We start from the raw sequence: 23,433 nt of genomic DNA, 5'->3' as shown, positions 1-23,433 counted from the left end.
GTCAGGACGATGGAGTACTAATCACATAATTAAAGCTCTTTACTCAAAATTGATGGTTTTCTGTCTAACTCAGATATTATGATAATTATTATCGCGATTATCTCTAGTTCTAGTGTTATTCGGAGTTATCCACGCCATATCTCAGCTTTTATCTGTAGCTTGAAGTCATGCGTCTACTTTCGATGATATCTCGTTTCAGTTTCCCATGCCAGGGTTTTGTGTGCTTTGAGATGTTTCCAAATGCATGAATAACACACATGACGCTTTATGAACACGATTCAATTCAAATGCCAGGTCTTGATACGTTACTGCTACCTCATTCATTTTCTGCAAAATGATCTTACCTGCTGGTACCATTATGTCAACGAATATCCATTATTATTATTATAATCATTATCATTATCATTATCATTATCATTATTATTATTATTATTATTATTATTATTATTATTCAGTAGTCTTATCTCTATTATGTGCTCTCACTTGCACTACCGAGAGCAATTCTGTGCCTTAGGTATGTGCTGTGGTTTGTTGTGATGCTCTTATTTTTACTGTATTGAAAGTGTTTTACGTAGGATATGTGCAGTACATAGTAGCGCTATTTTCCGTATGTTATATATACTTTTTAGTCCTGGTGTTTTTGTTATGTATTTGTCTGAAAACTTTTTATCATACCTCATGCGCCTACTATGATAGAAAAGTTTCCGGTTTTTAGACTCCATGTCCGAGTCACCTTTATTTCCAGGTCTTTGTATTTTGATACATCGATTAGAAAGCATTTTATTTTGGTGATCTACGACAACTATAACCGGCCTATTGGCCCTAATTTAGCTATCTGCGTATAAACCTCCTTTCAGCCGTAATTGCCAGGTTCTATTCCAATCGATCTAATCTTTATTTTTCAAGAACTGACTGTGCATGTTTTTGTGCAGCCAAATTTTCTTTATCTGCACTCTCTGGTCTTTCTTAAGTTGTGTTGGATTTACGGCTTCGTTTACTTTTAAGGTTCCCTGCATTTTCACTGCTTCAATCATTTCTTCTTTACTCTCCTTGATATACCAAGCCAGGTTATTCTTCTCTTCTCTTACACAACCTTCATAACACACTAATATCCGCCTTCCTTTCCTCTTTACACAAAATCTTGACACATCACGCTTGGGGTGTATTTCCTTACTCATAGTCATTAATTTATCTCTTGTAATTCAGGCTTCTTCCAAGATACTATTCCTTCCTCATATCGCATCAAAGTTTCGTATTAACTTCAGGATATTGTTGGAGACCTTAAGCAGTTTAAGGCATTTAATAATCCACGACTGTGGGATCATGTCATATGCTTTCCTGTAGTCCACCTATGCCATCGCCAAACTTTTGTGTCTCTTCTTGAAATCAGCCAGGATAGTCATATCGATTAGTAATTGATCCTCTGTTCCTCTGCTCTTACGTCTACGCCTTTTTTGTTCCACTGGTAGCAGAACGTTTTCATCTAGGTACTTATAGATGCTGTTTGATATGATGCCCGTCATCAGTTTCCACATCAGTGGCAAACGAGATATTGGTCGGAAATTTCCAACTGCATTCCCTCTACATGGGTCTTTCTGGCATAGTACCGTTCTTCCTTTTGTCATCTAGGCCGGTTCTTGGATATCACTACTCAATATTTCGTTCATCTGTCTCGCCATTGTCCTGTGCTGAGTTGTCAAATTTTTAAGCCAAAAGCCTTGAACTTCATCTGGTCCAGGTGCTTTCCAGTTAGAAATATTCTTGCACTGATCTCTAATAATCTCTTCGGTTATTCTCAGATCCTCCTGCTGATACTCTCCACTATCCTTTGAATGTCTTTAATCACTCATCTTCAGTTTTGTGCTGTTTCTCCTGAGACCATATGGTTCACCAACATATTTTGCTTTCTGCGGCATCTGACACGACATTTTCGCCTTTTTCTTTCCCATCCAGTTCGTGACAAACTCGTTTCTGATTTTGTACTAAAAGTCTGTTTAATCTGTACTGCTCAGTTCTATGTTTATATCTCTTCAGTTTATGCGCTTTAGCTTTCAGCTTCTGTTTTAACTTTTCAGTCACAATATTGATTACTACTACTACTACTACTACTACTACTACTGCTGCTGCTGCTGCTGCTGCTGCTACTATTACCACTACTACTACTACTGCTGCTGCTGCTACTACTACAATTATTATTATTATTATTATTATTACTATTACTATTATTATTATTATTATTATTATTATTATTATTATTATTATTATTATTATTATCATTATTATTATTATTATTATTATTATTATTAAGACGACGACGAGCTGGTAGAATCGATAGCATATCACGCAAAATGCTTAACGGCATTTCCTCGGTCTTTACGTTCGGAATTCAAATGCCGCTGAAATCGACTTACATTCCCGTTCTTTCGGGTGTCAATAACATAAATATTATTTGTCAACTGGATTCGATGTAATCGGCTTATCCCATCCACAGAACTTGCTGTCCTTGTGCCAAAAGTTTGAAACCACAATTATCATTATTATTAAGGCGGTGTGCCGTCAGAATTGTTAGCATGACGGACAAAATGCTTAGCAGTATTTTGTCCATCTTTTCATTTTGATTTCTAATTCCATCGTAAATGACTTTGCTTTTCATTCTTTCGGGGTCGATGAAATAGGTATCAGTTGAGCACATAGGCCGATATAATCGACTTCCCTAACCCTCAGATTTGCTAATATTGTGCCTATGGTAGATATTATTATCCATGATTTCAAAGCGGTGAGCTAGCAGATTCCTTCCCACACTGGAGAAAATGCCGCAAAGAGATATGAACAGAGAATTGAGCAGTACAGATTAAACAGACTTTTAGAGCAAAATTAGATACGAGTCTGTCACGAACTGGATGGGAAAGAAAAAGGCGAAAATGTCGTGCCAGATGCTGGTCTATATGTTTAAAATTTTAAAATTACGGAGGTCAAGTTAACGTTTCCTCCTTTCGGGATCGATAAATTATATACCAGTTGAACGCTGGAGATGATGTTTTCGACTACACATCTGCTAAAATCTCAGACCTTATGTCTATAATAGAAAAAATTTGTATCCATGGTTCAGACTGTATTATTAAGATGCACTAGCTTATTATTAAATATCTATAGTTATCTTAAGAATAAATTTGATAATGTCTTTATTGAAATGGCTGCCTATACCTTCTTTCGTGTCAGTTACAAGTGGGCATAGACATTTGATATTTGACCTCAAAAGCGAGAGGATTATATTCCTTAGCTTTTCAGATCTTTCTACATACAACAACATCGTCATTTCGCATTTATATAAATAATAAATACGCTAGTATTATTATGTCATGAGGGTGTTAACATAATTTCATGGATTCTGTCTGTTTTATTACCAGATAATTGCTGGTTTCTTTGTATGCTAAAAGTTACATTTTCAAACTACCATTATCTATGACGCGTTTATATAGGCTTTTATTGTACTAGATCACTGTTCCTTGATACATTTAAAACTTGGAGGCATGGTATATGTTGAACAGCCTTGTTATATTATTGTATGCTCAAGTCAATTTTGTAGATGACGTTGGGCATCCGCAGTGGTGTATATAATGTGCAGCACAAACATTTATGGGAACAGGGATTTTTGAAATACCTTTTGATTTTAAGAAATGTCTATAAATGACCTGCAAGAATTTAACAAAAACTTAACTTACAGATTGATTGTTTAATTATGCCTTTTGGAATACTGAGGTCATTGGTGATGAATTTATCTCGTAAAATATTTCATCAGGAAAATTCAAAATATATTCATAATATTAAAGTTCTAGATTAGAGCAGCAGCATGTTTGTTTATTAGTCTCACTGCTTCATTCCCACAGCGAGGAAGTTTCATAATGACACCTGATACAGGTATGTATCGGGAGTACTTATGCCGGGGATATCATCACTGTAATCATGTGTATGTTTTACGTGCAATGTTTAATCATGTTCAGAAAGTTTAACCCGTATTAGTGTTAGAATATTTTGTGTACACTCATACAAACGCGCAAATAGGTACGCATAACACATACACTGACATACGTATCTGTAAATATTTACACAAACACACACACATATATATATATGCATACATACATATATATATATATATATATATATATATATTATATATATATATATATATATATATATATATATATATATATGTATATTTATATATGTATATATATATATATTCTTTTTTCTTTTATTCTTATATTCGTTTCAGCTATGCAGCTGCGGTCATGCTGGGGCACCACCGTAGTCTTGTTGTTTTCTTCATGCAAGGAGATTTCACATCGCCACTCATGTATGTGCCCAACTGTTGGCTCGCTTGGTGCATGAGGGAGTCTGATTCCCCTGCCCTCTACTGTACCACTTGTCCAGCCGTTGGTTCATCCGGCATTGCGTAGAGAAGGATGTCTAAGTTGCGTACTAGCCCTTCTAGAGTTTTACAAATATAGATTATTACATATGTTTCGCGCCTTCACTCCAGGGAATAAAATCGCAGATTTTCAACCTCTCTCTGTAGCTCATCCACTGCACTTTTTCGGTCACTTTAGTGCAGTGGCGTTGGACTGCTTCAAGCTCTGCTGTTAGTTTGGCTCTATGTGGTGACTATAGCTAAGAGCAGTACTCCAGACGGCTGAGAACAAAGGTTCTTTATAGGGTCAACATAACTTCTTGGTTTCTTGTCTTGAAGGACCTTAGTATCCTGCCGGTTGTCTGCACTTTGCTTTTATCTAGGTAATGTGCATACGAAATGATGCATCATCGCATATTCTAATCCCCAAGTCTTTCACTGTCTGTGACTCTGGGATTCCAGCGCCTTCAGGACCTGTATTTGCAGGCTGCAGTTCATTCGTGAGTTGATAGTGCAGTGCTTGAAATTTTCCGGCATTAAACTGCATGTTGTTTATTTCAGCCCATTGTAAGCTGGCGACGTCATCTTGATTTTCTTTTATTGCTTGTGATAATTTTGTATAATCGACATAGCTAGTGACAGTAGCTGTCCGAGTGATCATGAGCATGTCTAAGAGGGCTATTATACAAATTAGTGGCCCCAGGAGAGTTCACTGGATAACGCGACTTACAGTTAGGGTTTCCTCCGAAATGGCACCATTGGCTGAAGCTACCTTACTTCTGTCTTTGGAGAAGTCATGCACTTATACTCCCCGTTTACTAGCAATGCCAAAGTCTCGCAGCTTATGAGGTATCATGTCCTGATCTAAATTATCAAATGCCTTTGCAAAGTCAAGCTCTATCACACTGACATCTGAATGGTGAAGCAGCTACTTCAAGACCTAGTCAGTGTGCTGTAAGAGCTGTCTGTGGTAGCTCCTTCCTGAACGAAAGCCATGCTGTGTATTGTTTAATAGCTCATTTTCTACTAGGAACGTTATCAGCTTCTTTCTGATGATTTTAGGATGTTTACTACTTTCAACGAAACTATGGAAAATTATTTGAAGTGGTTTCGCTAAACCTTGCTTACATCACTTCAGGAAAGTAGTTGGGAAGACATCGGGACCAGTTGCAGAGCTTGTGCTCATTTCATCTATGGTCACTGTTATATCTGCCTCCTTAATGTTGATGTAATCGATGGCTGGCGCCTTCATTTTAAAGCTGCAATATTAAAGAATTCAGTCGGGTTTTTAATTGCCAAATGTCTCAGTGGGGAGGTCAGAGCACTTTTAAGTTGTTCACTGAGTACGTCATCTATTCTCTCTGGGTCCACGGTCAGTGAGCCATTCCCTTCGGACAACCGTCTTTTTTATATTGTATTGTTGCTGTTTCTTTTGAAAATTTATAGAAAGCTTTAGGGCTTGTTTTTATACTATTCACAACTCTGCTCACTCTCTCTGTCTCTTTCCCTCTCTCTCTCTCTCTTTCCTCTCTCTTTCTCTCTCTCCTTCTCTCTCTCCTTCTCTCTCTCTCTCTCTTTCCTCTCTCTTTCTCTCTCTCCTTCTCTCTCTCCTTCTCTCTCTCTCTCTCTTTCTCAGCACTTACTTTCCTTTTCATGAGAGAGTTTGATCTTTCTTTCGATTTCTAGGAGTGTCGGTATTAAAATAAACTTTTCCCTAACCTTCAGTTGCCTATTCCGGTTTAAGACCTGTCATCTGCGTCACATAAGGAGTTTTCTGTCCTTGGGAATCTTGTTTGTCGGTTAGCTGGCCTTTCCTTCCGGAGTATATTTAATGCATTCAGCTTGCACTGTTGATATAAACTGAATTTCAATTCAATGTCTTTCATACGTAGGATGTTGGATCAGTTTCGTTTGAGGATATCTTTGCGGATTTATTCCCATTTTGGTTTACTGAAATTCAAGTTGGATATGACTAGAGTATACATGAAAAGGTAGATACCAACAGTTTGCTTAAGACCATACATAGTTCAACAATGTTGTGGTCTCACAGTACTGTTGGCATCACCCTCACATTTTGAATGAGGTCCACATTATCTATGAAGAGGATATATATATATATATATATATATATATATATATATATATATATATATATATGTATATACAGGCACATACACAGACAGGAAAGTGTGTAAGTTTGTAAAACCTCACCGGCATAAGTAGCAATAAGTGTGAGTGTATTACAACTACTTCTTAGATCTATCCCCGGGAATTTTACGGACAACGTGTTGTATATTGCAGTTGGAGCGGGTAAGCAGAATCTATGATTTTAGTGCAACACCCTTCCCTATCTACCAATTCACTGATCTGTATCTATGAATTATAATTAAAAAGAGAACTGGTATAACAATTAGATATATGATAGCTTTGAAAAACTTGGAATTTTACACAAGACTTACAATGATACGAATGGTGGGTGAGGAAGAAATAGTAATTAAGTGGGTTAGTAAGAAGAAAAGAAAGTTGATATGGTTAGATAAAAATGATAGAGAATATATTGCCTTTGAAGAATAGTTTGCAATCATTTAACTTCAGTCGAACTGAGAAGCAATTATCGATTTCATTTGCGAAATAGACTTGAAAATGATTAGATAAAACTACAAAGAAATATTGACGAACAAAGGCAGAGAGAGGGTAATAAGAAAGAGAGAGATGGTAAGTAGAAATAAGAAGAGAAAAAAATTAATTGCAATCACTAAAGGAAGAAATAACGTCTCCATTTCCCTGAATTGCCAGAAGGTGGAGTATACAGATGTACATATGTTGAATATTATCTAGTCAACTGACCCATTCAGAAGGACATTTAAATCAACAGCTCTTCATTCTTGACAATGGTTAAATAAACCAGACATCAATATTCATCACATTAGTAATAAAAAAAAATTGTAGTATTGTTTCAGTGTATATCGATAGCAAAACCTACAATGACACATGTATAATTTATAATTAATTACGTTTCATGCATAATTCATAGTAATGCTCAACTTTCACCTGCGCAAATCAAAATTTTATCCTCCTAGTACGTGCGATAAGTTTCACATGGACGAAACTTTCACAGTTGAGTTTCAGGTATTCTAATAATTTCTTTATTTTGCTGGTGACCTGCTAAATAATCACTTCATAAACTAGTTTCTAATTACTTAATTATCAATCCCAAGCCTTACCTAGCTATTCATCTGTTAAACAGTCGTTTATTAACCAATTTTTCACTTATACTCTTTATTCTCTTTTACTCTTGTACTTGTTTCAGTCTTTGACTGTGGCCATGCTAGAGCACCGCCTTTTAGTCGAGAAAATTGACCCCAGGACTTATTCTTGTAAGCCTTGTACTTATTCTATCGGTCTCTTTTGCCGAACCGCTAAGTTACGGGGACGTAAACACACCAGTATCGGTTGTCAAGCGATGTTGTGGGGGGGGGCAATACAGACACACAAAGACACACACATATATGCATATAAATATATATGATGGGCTTCTTTCAGTTTCCGTCAACCAAATACACTCACAAGGCTTTGGTCGGCCCGAGGCAATAGTAGAAGACACTTGCCCAAGGTGCCACGCAGTGGGACTGAACCCGCAACCATGTGGTTGGTAAGCAAGCTACTTTCCACAGAGCCACTTCTGCGCCTTTAAGAAAAGATGTACACTCCATATTTTCAGTTGGAATTCTAGATAACAATATATAAAATATTTACAACTTTAGTAAAAGAAATTAGGAATTATCAATAGCACTTTAAGAAATTCCAAGAAGGGGACATTGATGATCATCTGACAATATTTAGCAACAACATTAGCAACAGTAACAAGGGAAATATATCAAGCTAAACCATAATCCTCATCAACAGTAGCAATAGCAGGACCATTATGTTAAACGTAGTAGGTGCAAGTGATCGTTTCCATCTTTAATAATCATTGGATTTGACAGTTTGGGTTAATTAGGTAATCTTTAATTAATTAATTAGTCTTTAATACTTTAAACAGGCGTTGATTGGGATGAAATACATGAAAGTGAAGGTTGGTGTCCTAAAATCACTGGACAAATGCTAAAATCAACCTATTCACAATCCTACGTTTCATAAATAAAAGAATCTCAATAAATAGGGAATAATTTATATGGAAGACTTCCTTTTCCATGGTTATTAATTGCAGTAATTCCAGACCTTGAGTATATTTGACCCATCCGAAATATACATTTGTATTTGTTAGACTAAATTTGTACACACAGGCGAGCGCGCACACATTCACTTACACACACACACACACACACACACACACACACACACACACACACACACAACTTCTAATACCAGTACTATTAATTTCGCTGTGACTAATTGAAATATACATACACACAAAAGTATGTATGTATGTATGTATGTATGTAAGTAAGTATGTATATACATACATACACACACACACACACACACACACACACACACACACACACACACACATATATATATATATATATATATATATATACACAGAAAGAGCTGAGAGAGAGAAGAGAGAGAAAAGAGAGAGAGAGAGAGATGGTTTGAAGTGGTGTACAGATTTTGTCTATTTCAAGTGAAGGAAGTAGTCAGGATTTGGACAAAAACTAATTTATTTACCGCTTTCGTCCCTTTCAGAGTATCATCATAGATAATTTCTTATAGCAAATTCATACCTTTATATGTATGTTAGTTGGAGAAAAAAATCTAGAGCTGAATATATTTTCTTGTTTTGGAAAGAGGGTGTTTTGGGAGTGGTTAAGATGTTCTTTGTTATTTTGAATATATATGTGTGTGTGTGTGTGTATTTTTTTATGTATGTGTATATGTGTGTGTAAGTATGTGTGTGTAGTGAGTTTTTAAACAAAAAAGAAAGAAGGAAAGAAGGAAATAGGTATTTTTCTAGGGTGGTTTAAATCTATGATATATATATATATATAATATATATATATATATAGATATACATATATAAAGACAGAGGGGGAGAGAGAGATGGAGAGAGAGAAAGAGAGAGAGAAAGATTGAGCAACGGCACACGAAACGCTTACTCAAAACACTGGCCACTGGAAGTATTCAGCTAAATAGTGCAAAATATTTTAATGCTCAGATTCTCTCTAGGTTCTAGAAACCGGCTCTATATATTATGGTAAATTATTTAATCAACCGACTGACACGGGTTTTGCTAAATAATGTCATGTGTAGGGGATCCGAACACAGATAATACCCGTGGTATCTAGTAGCTACACCTTGACAGGAACGGTCAGGTGGAAAGGCATCTCCAGTACTTATACAATTCTTAATCTCTCACTTGATGACTTTTGGTGTCACACACTCCTGTTTTCAGCTGGTGGGTGAAACTAAGTGAAGGATATTGTTAACACTACACTATTTGGCGAGAGACTGTTAGAAGGCTTCCTAAGGAGCTATTGCTAGAGTAACGGGTCCTGCCCAGCTCAAAGGTCAAGTGGCCAGAGCAAAGGCGAATCCCAGGTTGGGGTACACGGTGGTGGCTAACAGCGTGGCGAAGAATGGGCCCCGCCATTATAACATGTCCATGATGCTGACAAGCAGGCTAGGGAGCCATACTGGTTCTCCCATCGCATGCTTTACTGTAAAGAGCAGGCAGGCCTCAATTTCGCCGACCAACGGTGACAGGCAGAAGACTAAGAAAAAAAATGAAATGTTTTTGTGACATCATAAAGTGATGCCTCAACGACCACTTGGTCAAGGAATGAGAAAAAGGAAGAAACTCTCGCTGCTAAGGAAAGTCAAACACACAGGCACACACATACACAGACATAAACACTCACACACAGAGAAACACCCACACGAATAAACAGGCACACACACATAAACACACACTCACAAATAGACACATATATATACGCATGACTACTTTAATAAAATAATAAATATACAATGCTGCCTAATACAATGGTTATAGTATTCCAGACTAAAGTAGTTTGATATTTAAACAATAGCTTTAAACTAGAGAATAATTTTAGAATTTTTCTTAGAATTTTTCCTAAATTATCAGTATTTGTTAAATTACAACTTGCTTTATAAACTGATAAATATTATGTGGATCATATAGTCTTTCTACGAAGATTCATAACATGTATTGAAATATGACTATGAGTTGGGCCAGAGGGTGTTTCAATAGAAATACATAACAATACACACAGAAATATATATTCACGTAGACACACCAAAACACCGTGTGTATGTGTGTGTTGTGTGTGTTCGTAGTAGTAGTAGTAGTAGTAGTAGTAGTAGTAGTAGTAGTAGTAATAATAATAATAATAAGTAGTAGTAGTAGTAGTAGTAGTAGTAGTAGTAGTAGTAGTAGTAGTAGTATAGATTTCAGGAAGAATTGTCTGATGTATATAAATGTTTTTAATTTCTTTCTTTCTATAAAGCCTAGACAATGCAAGTTATAAGAAATAATATAGGTATTACCTTTATAAGAAGAAACAAGTATAAATATATGAATATGTATATGCATGTATATATGCATATATATGTATATAAATATATATGCATACGCACAGATATATATATGTATGTATAAGTATATGTATGTACGCATATGTATATGCACATACATACATATATATATATATGATGTATATATATATATATATATATAATATATATATATATATATTATATAATATATATATATATATATATATATATATATATGTTATATATATATATATATATATATATATTGTATATATAGGTAAACAGTAAAAATAATTACAGACATGGACAAGAACATGAAACACCACAGAGACGACACAAGAACCACAGGACGGGACATTCGAAGCCCTCAGTCATCAGTCAAGAACCAGATCATCTTAGCAATTTCGGCTGATTAATCTTGAGATTGCTCCGATATGGCCAGCCCGCCAAGGGAAATCTAAGCCAAGCGCATTAGATCCCCTGGAAGAAAGCTTCGAATGTATACAACGAAAGGACGGAAAACGAACGAAGTACACAAAAAAAAATACAGAATACGTGACACCAATAAGAATACAAAAACGTAAAAACAATAACGGTAAAAATAAAATATATATATATATATATATATATATATATATATATATATATACAGTGTACATTTAAAGACATAAGAGGTATCCGTCATAGGATTCCTTCACGTTAGAAGGAACAACTAAAGACCAAACCAATATTAGGGATAAAAACTCGAAGGGAATAAAAAATAAAAACATTTACCATCTATCACCTGGGCCATGGTTTTTGATATTTTTTAGCAAATAAAATAATTTGCTAGGTGAATTCTTCATCAACAGATACGCCGAGATTAAACATATAAGTCCGTGGCAAATCCAGCATGGGCTTCTTGCTTATAGAATATAATTTTTCAAATTCACCTCGCAAGTGCAGGTTTTTGTCGACAGCAAAAAATACCGGCATTTCTTATACATATACATATATATATATATTTCTCTCTTTTACTTGTTTCAGCCATTTGATTGTGGCCATGCTGGAGCACCGCCTTTAGTCGAGCAAATCGACGGCCGGACCTATTCTTTGTAAACATACTACTTATTCTAACGGTCTATTTTGCCGAACCGCTAGATTACGGGGATGTAAATACATCAGCATCGGTTGTCAAGCGATGTTGGGGGCACAAACACAGACGTACAAACACATACACACACATAAATATATATTCATATATACGACGGGCTTCTTTCAGTTTCCGTCTTCCAAATCCACGCATAAGGCTTTGGTCGGCCTGAGGCTATAGTACAAGACACTTGCCCAAGATGCCTCGCAATGAACTCGGAACAATGTGGTTCCTAAGCAAGCTACTTACCACACAGCCACTCATATATAATATATGTATATGTATATATATATATATATATATATATGATCACATATACATACTTATACTTATACCCCTATATATTTTTTATAATTAATTCTTAAATAATTGCACAAATCTATCATATATAATATATGTAAAATGGCCGCAGACATTTAAATTATGTTGCTGATACAAAGCGGCTTGCAAGCAGGCTGGATGGTTAAGATTTGAACGCTTCTCTTATCAGTGTGTTGGATTAGGATTGACCTGAGACTTAACAACAGCAACTAAATAATATCTGGATAGGTTGTCCGACTGTCCAGATTACTGTGCTTACTATTAAATTTTCGAGAAACAGATTTTGTTGTTCTTTTTCTATGTATAATACAATTAAATTAGAAAAAGCATTTAGCATGGCGAATCTCAATTGACAATGAAAAACAAAAACACCTAAAAACGGTAAGGAATAGTCTACTGGCATCGGTATATCAGGATATTAATTACTTCTTTTGAAAGTGTGGCGATTAAGTTTCCAATCTCGGTATATATATATAATATATATATATATATATATATATATATTATATATATATATATATATATACTATATATATATATATATATATATATATAATATATATATATATATTATATATATACATACATACATATATATATATATATATATACATACATATACATACATGCATACATACATACATACTCACACATATATATACATATATATCATTGTCATTGAATGATGATGATGATGATGGTGATGATGGTGGTAGTGGTGGTAGCGGGGGTTGCGGTGGCGGGGTGGGTGGGGGACATCGACGATGCTGCTGCTGCTGCTGCCGGTGATTGTATACGATGATTTAATTGAAGATGCAGAGCTTTTTACTTACATACTGGTTGTGATGTTGCAGGATATAAGTGAAACAAAAAGAATTTATTTTACCGAGCATTCACACTGGAATAGGAACAAGTAACGTGAAGGAAAACTGCCAACACTACGCACTGGATTTTATAGCTTGTGATATCTATTAACCTGAAGCACCTCTATTCACATGCACATGCATACACAAACACGTGCGAACACATACATACGCACACACACAGATCTATGTGTATGTATGTGAATACGTATTTACGTGTTCATATGCATCTACGTGTGTATCCAGTTCTTTTCATTTATTTTATGCATGCTTCTTGTTATATGTGCCTGTCCATTTCTGTATATATGCGAGGACATATCTGTGTACGTGTGTGTTTGTTTCCAGAATCCATTTTCAATTTTCTCTTTGTCTCCGGTTTCATCTTACACATTTTAATTTCATTCTCCCACTTTAATCTGTAAAGCACACTGCAAGTACGAAATAATTTTTTTCCTTCCAGTTAATTATGTCTTGGAACTGAAATAAGAACGGAAAACAAAATGATATAAAATAGGAAATATAAGAACAGCCAAACGTTCTTTACATAGCTTTTTTTTTCTGTCCAGCATTGAATTTACTTATTTCGTCGTAACTTGAGATTATGCATTGCCGTGTCGACAGTGTAACAGCTAACCAGCCGATAGAAAGGTGGTTTGCTTCGTGTTACAATCGCTGTCGTCTTTCCAACTTAGCCACCAACGAATAAATCTGCTTAACTCTCAATAGATAGGCCCGTCTATGTTGTGTAATTAGTTGTTGTAAGCAGTGGCAATATTGAGAATTTGGCGAGTGCATGAAAATTTACAGATTTCTATTTTAATACTAAGAAAAAGAAAGCTAATTATTAAGGCCTGTGGTCTACAATAAAGTGAGTTTTGTCTCCAGTCTGTTTAATACTATGGTGGCCAAAAATAATAATAAGTGCTTTGGATATTAATTATTGACCAAAAATTAATTAATGTTTAGATATATATTTTATTTCTACTTATTCAGCAACAAGCATGCGAGGAATAAATCTGTCAGCCCTCTTATAATTGGCCCTAATTTAGGCCGAAGGCAAATAATTTTGAAGGAAGTCCTAAGTCGATAACATTGATCCCAGTACCTGACAGGTATTTTAACTTATCGACCACGGAAAAATGAAAGGCAAATTTGACTCCGGCGTAATCAGAACTTAGAAGGTAAAACCTCGGACTATCATTTTTTGAATGCACTAACGATATAATGATATCGCCATTACCAAGTTCTCATATCAATAATAATGTGAACATAACGTTGTATCAGAGATATAAACTTTTTGTCTTGGCAAACTTTCTTATATTTGAATTACAGATTCATTTATTTCTAGCTATGTGTAAGTGGAATCTAATCAAATTTCGAAGATGATATTCAAAAACAGCTCCATACAGTTCCTGCCTTCCCAGACTGGAGAATTCAATGCACTAAAGTAGAAGTTGTGCATTGTCTATCTGTCAAGAAGATAAGCATTTCGTTGTTCGACCTTTAAATTGCTACTCCTCATATAAACTTATAAGTGGCTGTGTACTCTGTAATTTTCTGATTATCTATCAGATCTATGTTCAAAACACAATTAAGAAATCGTCTGCAAAATAAATATGTTACCTTCATACAAACATGAACAGTCTTCACAGTTTTAAAATAAAAATATTCGTATATATCAACATTGGTGTGTGTAAATATGAAACAGCTCTTAATGTTACAACAATTGAGTGAAGTGGAAAGAAAATATTTCAGGTAATTAAGTGGGGATATGCATAACATATCCTGAAAATTTAAGGGTACATTAAGGTACTTCGAAGGCCTAGAGATCATGTGCCCACAAACATTGAACTACACTTACAATAGGGTACCATTGATATGCGTGTGCATATCTTAACCCTGCATGTTCAGAAGTCAGTATCTATTGGCGAAATGAATATAATGCTACAAAAATTTTCAAAGTAAGACCAGAGGTTTAACGAATTTAATTTAATTTATATTCTTATGTACATATATGGTTTCAGCCACACAAATGAATAGTTAAATTAAAAAGGAAAACAAAAACGAAACAAACAGGTTGAACATAAGAGTGTGTCACGAGTAATCATTCAATGTCAATATTTTACTTATTAAAGGCGGCGAGCTGGCAGAAACGTTAGCACGCCGGGCGAAATGCGTAGCCGTATTTCGTTTGCCGTTACGTTCTGAGTTCAAATTCCGCCGAGGTCGACTTTGCCTTTCATTCTTTCGGGGTCGATTAAATAAGTGCCAGTTACGCACTGGCTCGATATAATAAACTTAATCCGTTTGTCTGTCCTTGTTTGTTCTCTCTGTGTTTAGCCACTTGTGGGTAGTAAAGAAATAGGTATTTCGTCTGCCGTTACATTTTGAGTTCAGATTCCGCCGAGGTTGACTTTGTCTTTTATCCTTTTGGCGTCGATTAAATAAGTACCAGTTACGCACTGGAGTCGATATAATCGACTTAATCGCTGTGTTTCTCCCCCCTATGTTTAGCCCACTGTGGGCATTAAAAATAAATAAATAAATATATTATACTTATTGATATAAATCTTGCTAGCTGTATCAATTAAGAGGATAATTATCAAAATATGTTGACTATAGCCATTGATGTTATATACATATATATAAACTATATACATATATATAATTCGACGTTATAACATTGGAGTTTGCATTACTAAGCTCCTCCACCAGTACTGGTTATCAGAAACATATTTAAAATAGAAATCAATACTTTTACTGCTGATACATTTCAAAAACTCAGTTCACATCCGTTCACTTTCTATAATGATTAACAAGGAGAATTGGGTGAGCAATTTGTTTAATTTCATAATTTTACAATGGTTTCATTGAGAGTTTATCGAAAGATTGCGATATTTTTATAATATACTATGTGTAACTTTATATTCCCATCTGAATCATCTATCTACATATGTGTGCGTGTGTGTGTGAATGCTTGTTTGTATATCTATCGGTAAAGACGTCTTCTGTAGTATTTTCACTCTATTTTGTCCTTTATACATCCAACCACGTGCATTCACATACCAACTCTCTCATGTATCTGTGTGTATATATATGTGTGTGTGTGTGTTTGTGTATATATATATTATATATATATATATATATATATATATAATATATATATAGAAGACGTCTTTACCGATAGAAGTAAAGTATGAGAATTCCAGACAGGGGAAGGTAATCAGGGATTTTTTCGGTATAAGGTAGATAATCAAAAATATTGGGAATGACTAGGTTTTATTAATGCAACATGATTTGGTTTAGAAACAATAGTATGTTAGAAGTGGTTAAGTCTTGCTTCATATTTTTTTCAAAGAGGTTAAGTTTCCTCATTTAACATTGCTAGAAATGGCTAAGTTTTGGATTATATGTTTCAATAAAGTAGGCTTCCTTGTTTAATCTAGCTTTCTTGCTGTTCCAATGGCACATTGATAAAATGAAAACCTTACAAATTGTGGTAGCAGTTGCTTTGCGCATTTCTCAATATGTTCACTAAAGAGTATCTTTCTATATTCTGGGAATGCAATCTGCTGTAGGTGCAGAGTGCATCTGCGTCTGAGCTATAATCCCGTGGATCCTATGTAATTTTGGTAGCAGCCCGCGTATCTTATAACATAAATCAGGTTTTCAGAGGCACAAGTAAAGTCAGATTTGATTTTGAACTTTTGTCCCTCTTTGAAAAGTAATTCTGAGCGTTCTAGAAGGTTTGGGCATGTTGCGCAATTTGATCGACCACATTTCTTCACTTTTGTGTCCGTTATTGTAGAAAATAATTTTTCCTTTGGGAGGATCTTTTTTTTTAGTGATTTCGGTTGTTTGTGGCTTTTAATGATCTTATGTGTGTGTAAAAATTCCTTTCATTTGGGGTCCTTGTATAGCATTGGTAAATTCTGGGTGATGATGGTGAAGGCTTCTTTGTTTCTGGAGTTGTATGTGGTTATGTACGGCAACATTTGCAGGGGAGTTGTGTTGCTGTGTTGAACTTTTCTTAAGGTTTCTACGTCGATTTGTGTTGCACGTCTGATTCCATTCTCAATGAGTTGAACTGGATAGTGTCTGTCAATCAGTCTAAGGTTTCTAATATTTTTCCGGATACTATTGTGCATATCCTTCGTGCAAGGTTTACGGGGATGTTTGTTTTGCTGTGTCTTGGGTGGCATGAATTAAATAATAGATGTTGTTTGGCGTCTGGGGTTTTGTAGAATATGTCTTTCTATTTTTAGGCTTATTTCTTTAAATTAATATATACACTTCAAACATGAAGTGGTTATTTCGTAGGATGAATTCAACCGATTCAATTATGAATTCTTTGCTGATCCTTTCCGGCATTTCTTCCGGATATTGGTCCAGCCAGAACTGAATTTCCTCTAGCCCGTAATTATGAGGTATACTGGTATGTAAATTAATCACATCAAATGAAACCATGATTGTTTCTTCCTCGACTTTTTGGGGAGGTGATTTAACATGTCAAGTCATCTCTGATATTGCTATTTATGTGAATAAAGAAAGGTTTCAGGGTGTCCCATAAATAGATTTAGTCTGTGTGTTTCACAGGCCAGGCCAGCTATAATGGGTCGTAATTTTAGGTCCCCTGAGTTTAGTGTATGTATGTACATATTTGGTGACTTTTTTATGGTTTTATTTAAAATCTGGCTTTTGTGGATTTTTGGTAGACCGTAGAAAAGGCTAGGTTTGCATTTAAAGTTTGTTAAAATGTCAATTTCTTTGGTTGTCAGTTCTTTTCCATCGGTTTTATTTAGTAAGGACAGTGTTTTCATTATTTTTTAGCGCGGTGTATTTTGTAATCTTTTCGTAATGTTGACTGTCATTCAGCATGGCAATTACTAGATTTTTATAGTATAATGTATCCATTACTACTACTGCGCTTACTTTATCTGCTTCCTTAATCGCTATACCTTCATTATTTTGAAATTCGGTTAGTTCCTTCCATTGTGTTGTGCTAAAGTTTGGGTTAACTGTCTGTTTATGCATAGTGTGGTAGGGAAAGTTCTCAATGTGGTTGCAGAATTCATCAAGAGTTTTATTTCTTCCTTTATATGTTCACTTTTGTTTTTGACTAGTGAGTCAACTTCAGTATTGTAATTGGTTAATGCTTCTGTGAGTCTTAATTATCTACAGAATTCTATCATACTGTACTTCACTTCATTTTGGTTGGTTCTGCATGGTGCTGAGGTGAATTTTAACTCTTTTGAGAATATGCCAATCTCTGTGCTTGAAAAAGGTTTAGTTGAGAGATCAATTATCTTCGGTTTTTCTTGATCACTAGGTTCCAATCTGTGTCCTGGTGTCTCTGGTATGAGGCTAAAAAAATGTTGGTTGCAGTTTTTTTTTGCATAAGCCGTCTGTGATGTTGTATGAGATTGGTTCGGGGGAATGGTGGTATTGTTGCCTCAGATTGTTATGTGTGTGTGTGTGTCTTTGGGTGTTTTGGTTAGTGATGTGCGTAATATTTCTGTATGTGGTATATTTTTGCTTGAAATCTCTAGTATGCGGGCTGTTTCTTGACCTAGTGTTATTTTGTGCTGTTCTTGTGTTCGGTAGGGACCAGTAATTTGGGGTCATGGGGTAGTAGTGTCTGGTATGTTGTGTACTTCTTATCCTAGTGTTGTTTTGTGTTGTTATGGGGTGGGTGTGCCTGGTATTGGGACGTTGTTGGTGTGTGCTATTCCTGGTATATTGGTGATCTTTAGATTTGGTGTAATCTATTTCATAAATCCGTTTGCTATCAGCTTGTTCGCTGTTTAGTTTTGGGTGGTTCAAAAATAATGGTGGTTGGTGATTTCTATTCAGGGTGTATGGAGGATAATGAGGGTGGTTGTTGTTTACTAAGTGGTTAAAGTTGGGTGTGATTTGCGCGATGTTCAGGTTTTGTTTGTTATTTATATTTTTTTCTTTAGAAAAGGATTATCAGCACTGCATTCTTTTTTAAAGGTTGATTCATATATTTGGAAGAAACCATTGCTTTTTTCCCAACGTAGGAGAGAATTTCGTTCTTCCTTTTCACAGAATTTCTTCCCAAAGTTTATGGTGTTTTCGAGGGGTGGTCCCTCGGTTTGTTTGTTTATTTCCCTGTGCATCTCCTCGTCGATGTTTTTATATTTTTCTTCATTAATGGATTTTAGATGGAAGAGTGCAAAACTGTCTGTCAGGTTCATTTGGTATTATTTTGATTTGGAATTTTCGTGGGATAATAATTGGTGTTTTGTTCATCCATCCCTCATAGATATCTGCCTTGTTGGAATTTTTAATCATATTCCAGAAAGCGAGTTTTCTATTATGGAGATTTGTGTTCCAGATGTTCTCTCTTTTTCTTTTTGTTAGATTGTCTTGTGTAAGTATGACGTCCTGGTGAGTTTCATTTGGTGCGCGTTGGGTGTTTGGTTTGTTTGTGAATAGCGACTTTAGTTTAGCGCATAGACTGTTTAAATCTTTACTAATTTATACTTGTTTATATTGATTTTTTCACTTTCCCGAGCGTCAAATACCTGCTTGTTGTTCATGCACCTGTCTTCGTCTTACGTTTTTCTATAAATTTCAACTATATATATATATATATATATATATATATAATAAAGGAATTCCAACCTTGTCTGATTTTCACGTTTTATTTACAATCTTATAATGATATAAGATAATATAATATAATATAATAAAATAAAATAATAGAATGTTAAATGTTCATTCTGATTGAACTAGTACTTTCATGTATTAAATTTAATGCATGAAAGTACTAGTTCAATCAGAATGAACATTTAACATTCTATTATTTTATTTTGTTTTATTATATTATATTATATTATATCATTATAAGATTGTAAATAAAACGTGAAACTCAGACAAGATTGGAATTCCTTTTATTAATATATTCTTCTATACAGCGGAGGCGCAATGGCCCAGTGGTTAGGGCAGCGGACTCGCGGTCATAGGATCGCGGTTTCGATTCCCAGACCGGGCGTTGTGAGTGTTTATTGAGCGAAAACACCAAAAGCTCTACGAGGCTCCGGCAGGGGATGGTGGTGATCCCTGCTGTACTCTTTCACCACAACTTTCTCTCACTCTTACTTCCTGTTTCTGTTGTACCTGTATTTCAAAGGACCGGCCTTGTCACTCTCTGTGTCACGCTGAATATCCCCGAGAATTACGTTAAGGGTACACGTGTCTGTGGAGTGCTCAGCCACTTACACGTTAATTTCACGAGCAGGCTGTTCCGTTGATTCGGATCAACCGGAACCCTCGTCGTCGTAACCGACGGAGTGCTTCCATCCATCCATCTTCTATACCAATCACACACACCCGTGTATATATATATATATATATATATATATATATATATATATAGAGAGAGAGAGAGAGAGAGAGAGCGAGAGAGAGAGAGATACTAGCAGAAATACACGGCGTTGCTCGGGACTAAAGCGGCATAGTTTATATATATATACTACGAGTATGTTGAAACAGGTGACGACAAAGCATTTGTAACGTAAATTTTAAAGCTTGGCATAAACGACAATCTCAGTTTAGCACGCTAATTCAGACAGAATTATCGTTTTTATAAGAATGAGATAGGTCATATCTGAAAGCAGCTCCAGGTGTTGTACGTGGTCTACTTCTGAGAGCTATTCTATTGGACCTCTGTGTAATCTGGCTTGATAAACGTTGTTTTAATGATTCAACATTAAGTACTGCAGCTGTTCTTGGGAAAGTCTCATCTGTCTCATCTCTCTTCTCTCTTGAGACTCTATTTGACGCGCTGCGCTATGCCTTTGCTGATCTTGAGAAAGTTTCCTCTCCCTTATCTCTTGAGACTCTTGCCTTCCCTTTTCCGCACTCTATCCTTGCTTTATAGGTGTTTCTGGAGAGATTACATTTTCTCTTATGTGGCATATTTTTTACAATATTTTAAACTTAAAATTTTTAACATAGAAAAAAATATATGTTAATCTCTATCTTTGTAATCAGTTGTATGTAGTATGTCTATAGTATGCAGTGTAAATTAACCAAATATAAGCAAATTATAAATACCTTGCAACCTTGCAACTGCTGTGATAATTATGAACTGATAATTGAACGGAAGATGCGTATTCTTATATACCTTGGACGTAATTGTTTTTTGTTAAGAGTTTCACCTCCAGCCGTTCTTGGCACATAAGCATATGCATGTGTAGGTGTATGTGTGTGTTTAATAACATACGAAACTGGCGCGCAAACACACACACACACACGCACACTCACAGACATACACATTCATATAGAAAATGTGACGACACACGCACATACACTCTCACATTCAGGCACATACATATAGTAAGAGAGAAATATACAAAAATACATTCACACATGTCAGTCGTCACATGTGTATGCATGGATGTGTGTGTGTGTTTAATAACCTACCTAACACGGAATCACATATACATTCACAGTGACATATACACTCATACACCCATATACATACACTCACTGACACAAACACACTCATACACTCACACGCATAGCCACTCATATAAAAAATGTGACATTGTTGTCGAACGCGGAAACACACACACACTCTGACAGACACATGCAGTCATACACTCATACACATACAATCACACACACACACACACACACACACATTATCAGTTTTTATATATACATACATACATACATATATATATATATATATATTATATATATATATTATATATATATATATATATATAATATATATATATATATATGTATGTATATATGTATATATACATGTATGTATGTATATATGTATGCACGTATGTATGTATGTATGTAAGTATGTATGTATGTATATACGTTTATATGCTCGCTTTGCAAGATTTGTGATGTGAATTCGTGTGTTGAAACAGATATTGCTGTATTTGGAGATGGTCATGTTGCCAGTTTAGCCAATGAAAACACACGCTCGGCGTGCAGGTATAGAGCCGATGAGCTCTTCTCTTTCAATATGTTCCCTCCAATCTTCATAGGAGTGCTGGTAAATGAGCACTGGAGAAAATTTGAGGAAGAGAAGATCTCATCGGTTCTATACCAACACGCCGAACAGGAACACGAGGGCTCACTCTACAACATAGAGGTTAAAATCTTGTGCACACGTAGAACGGGCGCAACGCTTAGACAAATTACTGAAGCTACGGAGATAGTAGAAGACAAACCTAGCGTAAATAGAAAACCAGAATGGAACACTGGCACACAACCCCAACACACCACTACGTTTGACAGAATAAGATCCCTATAAACTAATAAATAGTATGAAACTAATACAAAAGACAGACAAATAAATGGAATTAAATAATTATATACATAAGCAAAATATAATAAATTAAATTAATACAAAAAAAAGAAAGTAAAGGACCACTAATGAGGTCACAGAAGTGTGATGAAAGAGATCTGGCAGGAATATAATTAATATAAAATAAAGCCGAAGCATGTGAACGCCAAATATATAGTGCATGTATTTTCATTGGCTAAAGACGCAACATGACCATCCCCAAATACGACAATATATCAATCTATCGATCGATCTATCTATATAGATGTGCTGGAATGCTTTGTTGAACTCATGGGCGGCAGGGACATCCAATGGTGGATAGGGAGCTGTAGGGTGTTTTGGAAGTGATCGTCTAGAGTTCGTGAGTGGTCGTTAAGAAGGCTCTCGAAATGGGACTTCCAGCGATCAATGATTCTCTGGGTATAGGTTATCGTAGAGCTAGCTGCATTCTTCAGGCCACCAACTGATGACCTTGTGGGGCCGAAGATCTCCTTGGTTGCAGCATAAAAGCGGCGCAAGTCTCGTTGGTCCGAATTGTTTTGCATCTTCTCTGCTTTTCTCTACCACCAGATGTTCTGAGCTTCTCTACTTCCTCGCTGGCATTCCACTGATGCTTGCTGGTGTTTTCGTTTGTTCTCCGCAGTGGCATGATTCTCGAGGGTGAGGCGCATCCGGAGTTTTGCATCGATGAGATGGTTTCATCATTCTAGACACACCAACCTTGGCTCTTTCTGGGCAAAGTCGATCGTATCCTCAGCGGCAGCGGTCATGGCATCACGAAGGCTGGTCCAGCGATCCTCAATGGAGGTCGGTTCCGGGAGGTCCATCAGGTGTCTCTTAATGG

This window comes from Octopus sinensis, linkage group LG12 (assembly GCF_006345805.1).
Source record: "Octopus sinensis linkage group LG12, ASM634580v1, whole genome shotgun sequence".
Classification (NCBI taxonomy): Eukaryota; Metazoa; Mollusca; class Cephalopoda; order Octopoda; family Octopodidae; genus Octopus; species Octopus sinensis.
The sequence above is the reverse complement of the archived record's forward strand: the minus strand, read 5'-3'. Positions refer to the sequence as shown.